General features: G+C 34.9%; 1 protein-coding gene across 1 annotated transcript in view; it reads left to right on the forward strand.

The window, feature by feature from the left end:
- Positions 1–8,161, forward strand: part of LOC104077364 (dynamin-3) — a gene marked incomplete at both ends in the record, with an annotated part of 83,446 nt that overhangs the window by 26,301 nt on the left and 48,984 nt on the right. The window lies entirely within an intron of this gene.

Raw genomic sequence — 8,161 nt, forward strand, 5'->3', positions numbered from 1 at the left:
TGTTTGTTGTTTTTTGTTTTACTTTTTTCCTCTCTTCCTGTGGTTTCCACACACTGGTCAAAAACAAAAAAAAAAGCCTGTTTTGGAATGTTCTGGTTATTGTCCTGTGACTGTTTGGACTGCTCTTGCGCATCTACTGTTAAGTTGATCATAAATTGTCTAGGTAAAGTTACTTCTAAACGTAACTAGAGCAATTGATTTAATGGTAACTGTTGTTCTCTGGCCTCATATTCTGAGAGGATGAAAAGCCTGTCTGCAGAGTTCTGTAGTTGGTTGGTATGGATTATCAAATTTGACAAAAAATGCACCTTGGTAAGAAATGTCGCTGTTGATCAGTAAATCTGAGGTGAGTAATATGAGAACTGGAAAAAACATTTCTATGATAAACAGGACATCCAGGTTGCTTACTTTGTTGAATACGTTGTTAGGCAGCTCGTCTATTCTGTTTAATTATTTTTTCAGCAATGTTGGTAATGATACGCTCTATCCAAAACTCCAGCAGTCTTGTTGTTAATTTTTGAAGGTTAAAATGGGATTATTATGTGCACTATCAGCTGTACAATAAAGCCCTTGTGGTTTTTTTTTTAAGTTTTGTGTTGGTTTTTGTAGAAAAATTGGGCTACGTTTAAAAAAACCCCAAACTATTATTTTCTGATTTTTTTAAGTTAAATGTTTTCAGCAAAAATTTAGTGATTTTTAGGGTGAGCCAGTTCATTGGATGGAAGAGGCACGGGTAAAGAGAGAGTTTTAGATGAGTTCTAAAACATCACTCATTCTTTCCATCTTATTCTAAGTAATAATCAAAACACTGGCTTACGCCAGCAAAACAGGGAGTAGGTTGATGGGGACTGTGCAGACAATTCATATTCTGTTTAAACTAACTTAGTGTTTTACTGCAGTGGATTTTCTAGAAAATTGCAGGAGAGGTCCTGCAATGCATGTACGTAAGCCAGAGCTCTGCTGAGTCTTGCGAATCCAGAATGTGGTACTTACCATAGGTAGTTACTTCAGTAATACTGCTGATGGTGGAAACTGCGTTGGTCAGTAGTGTTTTTTTTTCCTGAGTCAGTAGCCATTTTGGGATAGATCTTAAGATTGAAGGACAAATTAGGTTAATCTTGAAGATTTTGCCCCTTGCCCTTTTATTTAAGTTTTAAAGGGATTCAAATGTTTTTACTGTAACAGGAAAATGAGTGCATGTCAGACAGAGGGGAGAAGCCAAGTGCTAAGTGTCAAGAGGGGAAGTTTTGTTCTCAGATTACTGAAATATAACTTGAAGTATTTTATTGTAATGACATAAAAATGAATTAAAAAGAAGTGCAAAAATGCCTGTATGAATTCAAAAATTTGAAGCTGTTGTTTTTTGTGATCTACCTTGAAGGTACTAGAACTTGCTGTCTTAGATTAGGTACAGGTAACTGTAACTAAAATAAGATAAGTGATGTGGTGAGATTAACACCCCTTGCTGTGTTCTGTCTCAAGCAATTGGAGGTGCATCCAAGATGTGCTGTGGCAATTTTTTAGGTAGTTTTGGTGTTGCTTTTTTGAGTCTGATCTTTATGTAGTGTGAAATATAAAAATTCCTGAAAATAATTAAGGAATGTCTTCTGCTATGCAACTTAAAAAATAGTCTGCTAGGGAGAGTCACCTAGGGAATCTCAGAATAGTAAGTGGAGGGAAATGGCCGCTGTCTGATTTCCATACGCATATTTTAAAATAATGTCTTTTAATTGCCAAACAGTTGTGTTTTGAGAGTAATGAAAATACCAGTAGTTCATTCAGGGCAATATGGGAGATCACTCAGGAATTTCTTAGAGTGGTAAAAGAAGATAATAGCATAGTACTATTCCATGCTTTGCTGGTGGAAGAAATTCCTCCTTAAGTACAGATTTGCTGTATAATTTGATTATTCTGTCCTGGGAAATTTTTTCTTTTTTCTTTTTTCTTTTTTCTTTTTTCTTTTTTCTTTTTTCTTTTTTCTTTTTTCTTTTTTCTTTTTTCTTTTTTCTTTTTTCTTTTTTCTTTTTTCTTTTTTCTTTTTTCTTTTTTCTTTTTTCTTTTTTCTTTTTTCTTTTTTCTTTTTTCTTTTTTCTTTTTTCTTTTTTCTTTTTTCTTTTTTCTTTTTTCTTTTTTCTTTTTTCTTTTTTCTTTTTTCTTTTTTCTTTTTTCTTTTTTCTTTTTTCTTTTTTCTTTTTTCTTTTTTCTTTTTTTTTCTTTCCTCCTTTCCTCCTTTCCTCCTTCTTTTCTTTTTTTTTTTTTACTGGGCCTTTCTCAATAGGACTTAAAAAATTAGTAATGTCTGTTTTAGATGCTTTCTGAAGAAGGTCAAAGCCACAGCTTGACCACTAGGTTAGGCAAAAGATGAGTGACTTGTTTCAGAAACAGAACTACTGGCTTCTGAAAATAAAGAAGCAAATATTTGATCTCCTGGCTGAATTCCAATTTTTATAATTACATTTCGTCTCCTTAAAATGTTCTCCTCACTTTCAGCTTGGTTTGGTGGTTGTCACATCCTGTTCTCAGATGATTATTGAAATGGCTGCATGCTGTAGTATTTCCACCCTGGTAAGATACGTAGTCTTCAGTGAAGTGTGAAGTGATACCCATGTTTATGTGTCCGAACTGTGCCCGGGCTCAGTACGGCTGTGCACGCTGTGAGGTCGTAGGGAGTTCAGATCCCCCGTGCCTCCCACTCGGGCCAGTCACTTCTGCCGTCCTTGCACAGTAGCAAGAGCCTCTCCATCACAGCTGGGGAAGATGCAGAAAGTCACGTCTCACCTTTGTTCTCTTGTCACAGGTGATGAGTTTGTTCCCCCTGCATCTCTACCCCTGAGTAAGGAATGCTGTAGCAGCTTGTGTACCAGAGAGCTCTGACAATGTACTTTACAAAGCTACAGTGCTTGCTAGGACCTTTAGGGCTGTGTACCCCCTCTAGTGTAAGCTGAGCCCATTTTCTGTAGTCTGAAATTTACTCTGCGATGAAAATCACTCTCTGAATGCAAGTGGTTGCTTGCTACTGCCATTAGAGTGATGTAAATTTTTTCCTTTGTGAGCTGCAGCTTTTATAAGTGAAGAATCCACAGTGGAATGCATTTTGAAGCAAGTTACTTTGGCAGAAGATTTCAAAATTTGTTGTATATCAGTATTACAAAAGAAACGATCGGTTTCTTGACATGGTTTTGTTGCTGCTCAAGCGTGCAACAGGATCTTATTCCTGATAAAGAGGGAATCAGTGCCTAAGAATGCTTTTTAGGCTTGTAATTATGGAAATACCAGGTTGATGTTTGAACAGTGTGGTTAAAGCAGTTATAGTATCAGTTATGTGAATACTAATCTGGATTAGTTTCTGATCCTGCATACGGTTGCTTGTGTTCATAAATTTGCTGCATGACCAGTACCATGACTTTGTGCTTCTTCACTTGCTTAAAATGAAGCAAGGGAAATATTGTGTACCACTTTGAGGCTGTTGTAAGTGCGTGCAAGATTAGCACATTCATTGACCTCACAAATACAGATTTCTTTTGCAGAGTATTCCATGTAATACTAGCTACTAATTATAAGGCATACCTACACACACACAAAAGATTAAATCTGAGCATCTTAGCTCTCAGTTGTTACTGTTTTATTAAGTAGCACAAAAAACTTTTTGTGCTATAAGGTTCATTTGAGAGTCAACCTGCAAATATGAAGTTTGTGAATTAGCCACTTCTACTTTAGGATAAAATGGACTTTGGGAATGTGGAACACCATCCTAGCTTCTGAATCAAAAAGCTCATTATTGTAAACAAAAGGATGCCGTTTGTAAAGTGGTCAGAGAACGTGATTTTATTATTCTTCCCAAAGCATCCAGAGATTTCGCTGGCATTATTGGTGTGCAAAGGGTGCCAAGCTGGGTAAGAACTTCTAAAAATGTGAAATTTACATTTATTGGAAAAATCCCCGTAGTCTTATTTTCAGATAAAATATTTCCATACTGTTTCAATAGGAAAGGATACTATTGTCAACATCCAGTGATAGACGCAGTTTGTGTTATAATTTTGCAGTTTCTTCCCAATTGCAAAATTCTGTGTGATTTGGGAGGGAGATATGAAAATAAGTGAGGAGGTGAGAGAGTGGAAAGGGGAGAAGTTGCTCTAAGGTCTGACATTGTGTATGTTTACAGAATTAACTTGCCACATAATAAGCTGCTCTCAGCTTCTGTGGCTAGCAGGGATGTTAGTGATTTTTATACTGACAATAATCTAATAATGCAAGTTGCTCAAGTTATGTCTGAGAAGTAAATGGGAGGACGAAACGTACAATGGTGCCACAGAGCTGCGTATAAATAAAACTTATTGTTAGTGAGTTAATGAGAACAACTAGGAAAAGAGTACTATAGGAAGCACAGTAAAAATTTCAGCAGTGGGTTTTATTGTATTTTATAGGCAGTGTTGCTTTGACTCTAGGTGGGTTGCAGTACGTGGCTTGGTTACTGACCGACCGTCTGAGATCCAGAGTGACTCTTGGCTGGAGCTGTTGGTGAAGATGCTCTGGTGTGTCAGAGCGGTTTCCCACTGGCGGCTGTCCCTCAGGCTGGGTTGTCATGCGACTGCCTGTCTGTGCCTGCTGTACAGGTGAGAGGATGTTCTGCACAGCAAGTGTAGACAGGCAGACACATGACAACTCCGTCCAGCCAGTCCCTTGGAGCCATCACCGCTGGTGTGCAACAGTTTGTACCATTCCAGTTTGGGGGGCTTTGTTGGGAGGGGGAACACACATAACAGAATTAAACTTTAAAACATTGGGAGCTGTAGAACAAGAACATAATTTGATTTTATTCGGAAAAGAAGTATTTCAGTACATTAGTTGTCATTGTGCTGACATAGATCAGAGATGCGATTTCAACAGACTGGTCACACTGAACATTTGGAAAAAACCAAAAAGGATTGAAGCCATGGTTTATTTTATATGCAATTCATACAGGATTTTGCCTGCATATTGTACTCACACGTAGTAATTTAACCAGATGTTTTTACTCTTCTTGGAAGCACAGAAATACTGAAGTTCAAGATAAAGGATATGTTTATACAGTACATATTTTCTAGGAGCAGATAAGTACAACGATCTTGCATGTTAAAAATAAAAATCTTTCTGTATAAATGAAGGCAACCATTTGCACATTAACACAGTTAAAGGGGATGTGCTGGAAAGAAAACTGGTTGCATTTTATATCTATTTTGCTGATATGTTAAAGCTATACACTTATAATGATATTTCTTTAGTACTTTGCATATTATTTAAATTTAGCTTTGTCTCAAAATCTGTACTTTGTAAGAAAACAAAGTGACTTTGTAGAGCTTCAGTAAGTTTTTCAGTTAAACATAGACTATGATACAGATCAAAAGCATGCAAATAGCATCATTTCACATCACCAGATGTGTTGCTTTGCTAAACTTTCCTGTATATAAAATACACACAGTGATTGTAATCCGATTCAGCAATGACATTTGCAACATCACTGGGGTGTTGTTTCAAAAGGTATAAAACGCACTGGAAGTTTAAAAGGGGGAAAAATAGTTGTATTACTTTTCTATACAGATTAAGTGATTCTGTTTCATAATGGTGTTCTTAAATCACTGTTGCTCACTAGTGCCTCCATAGGTAAGCAACAAACTTGTGCTTTCAAACCCTTCTCAAATATATCCCATACTGAATAACAGCAAAACACTTAAGTTCCAGCCTGAAAACTGGTTATAAAAGGGATGAATTTACCAAAAGGCTATCGGTGGGGATAGTGTTGAGGTTTTAAACTAGACTAATAATAAATTAATATGTAATTATTCAGGTGTTCTAGCCCTAATCATTATTTTGCCATAAATAAAGAGATGCATTTTAGCTAATGTACAAGTTGAAGTGTACAAATTAAATTTATCAATTATATGAATAAAATTTTCCTTGAATCTAACAAGATGGAATAAGATGTCTTAAAAAAAATGAATCAAGCACAAAACATGACTAGCTAATTCAGACACGAAAAATTAATTCCAAGACATTAAATATTCTTACTTTGACTGTATAATACACTTACTTAAACTTTTGTAGTTCTAAGTAAAATTTTAAGTGTATGCTTTAAGTTGGCATGTCTTCCTACCCGCTTGACCATTTTAAAGAAAAACAAAAGTGGCAAATTAGAAGTACTTTTAAAACAAATATAAACCACTCCTTGTTTTATAGATTTCATCAAATTTAATGTCTGCATTTAGTTGTTAAAGAAATCAAAGATCTTTAGTCTGGGAGAAAACTAGCCTCTCAGTTTCTGTATTATGGATCCTTCTTGAAATAGCAAAGAATTGTACAGTAAAATTCATTGGCAACCTATACTATAAAAGGATTGGAAGAATAAAAGTATGCATTTTAATTAATAGGTTTTCTATTAACAGCTATCAGGGAAGTTATGCTGGGAGTAAAAGCTGTAAGTGGAAAGATTGTGCGGTCTTTCTAATAACTGTACACAAGGAGAATTCATCAAAGAATCAACAGAGCGCTTTACATCTTGAACTGAGACAAATTTATTTCACTGGGTACTACTAACAACTGGATAGTTATCTCCACTTGATTCTTATTTAAAAACTGATATTCCTTGAAATTGTAGTTGATTTGCTAAAAGGGCCTTAACATTTTTGGGTGCTCTATCTGATTGATTCATTGAGTCAGTAAAGGGCTCGAGAATATTTTAGAATACTCGTAACAAGCAAACAAAAAAATCTTATGACTGCCAACATTATATTTACAGAAACCTGTATTAAAGATCTGACTTTAAATATTGGTAGCTTGGAAATTGAGTTGAGAATTGTATTCTCTCCAACTGTGATCAGGACTTTTTATTTAAGGGCAGGTTGTTATTTTTAGATACTGTTTTGCAATGTAGCGTAAAATGCAGTACTAAGTACAGTAGCATTATTCAGGAAAGTTTCATTCTTAACTGTGGCATTTCCTGTCTTTTTGTAGGTTTAAACCTGACCCTTAATATTATTTCAATCAGGATTTTTTTTTTTTTTTAAATAAAGTACCGTTCAGGAAGCAAAGCCTTTTGCAAGTAAAAGTAAAGTTATGCTCTTGATTAAAATTTATTATTTAAAAAAAAAACCACACTAAGATTTAGGGGTTTTTATTTTCCAATCTGCTTAACAGATTTTGATTCTATGATTATAATAATTTAACATTTTATTTAGAGGTTTGGAATTTTTATGCAAGTATTTCGCTATTTTGGTTATAATATTTTCCATATATCAATGATACTTGGGTGGTCTGCAGAAATGCCTATGGATGCACGGTGATAGTGCAGGAAGGGGGGCGAGGAGCGTGGAGAGGATAGCAGTGTCTTGTAGTCTTCTGAAAGTGCAGTTGCATTAAATAGCACTGGTAACGGTAATACAGAAGATAACATGCAACTTAATGACAAGGCAGAAAAATGTCAAATGACATGTTTTTTTTTTTAAAGTAACTAGTTTTTTTCATATTTGGATGCTTATTTGATCTATATATACTTCTGTAATGTTAAGTGACTTCCCCCCCCTTCTTTGCTTTTTTCCTTTTTTTTAACATTAAAGGAATATATAAGAAAAGGTTTGAAATATTTTTCTTCCTCTTCCCTATTTAATTTTGTTGAGTGTACTAAAAAAAATTGTGCTCCTTAAAGATGAAAAAAGTCCATTATATTGAAACACTCGTCTATTTAAATGTTCATACTGGCTTTAATTTGCTTTTCCTGGTTTTGTGCATTCTATGGTAATATGAACTGTATCATTTAGTTCATACAACAGGCTTAAACATTGAGATCGTCCTGGTTTTACAGAACTTTCACCATGATTTAGTATGCACTGGATCCTGCTAAATTTTTTAGTAATTGAAAAAAGTAATGTTTGGGGTTTTGTTTTTTTTTCCTCTTGAAATATTTGTATACAGCTACCTTGTGTTTGTTGACATGCATATTTAAAACCTCTTGATTTATAACTACGGAAATCTTTTCTGTATGATTATGATCAACTAGAAATTGTTTCAACTAAACCAGCACTGTTTTAAGAACCACAGAATCACTTAATTCACTTTGAAAATGTTTTGATTACTGAGCCGAAGTAGATATACTTCCTTATTCATTCCTAACAATACAGGCTTTCTTTCC

Source organism: Fulmarus glacialis, unplaced genomic scaffold (assembly GCF_000690835.1).
Source record: "Fulmarus glacialis isolate BGI_N327 unplaced genomic scaffold, ASM69083v1 scaffold35415, whole genome shotgun sequence".
NCBI classification, from domain to species: domain Eukaryota; kingdom Metazoa; phylum Chordata; class Aves; order Procellariiformes; family Procellariidae; genus Fulmarus; species Fulmarus glacialis.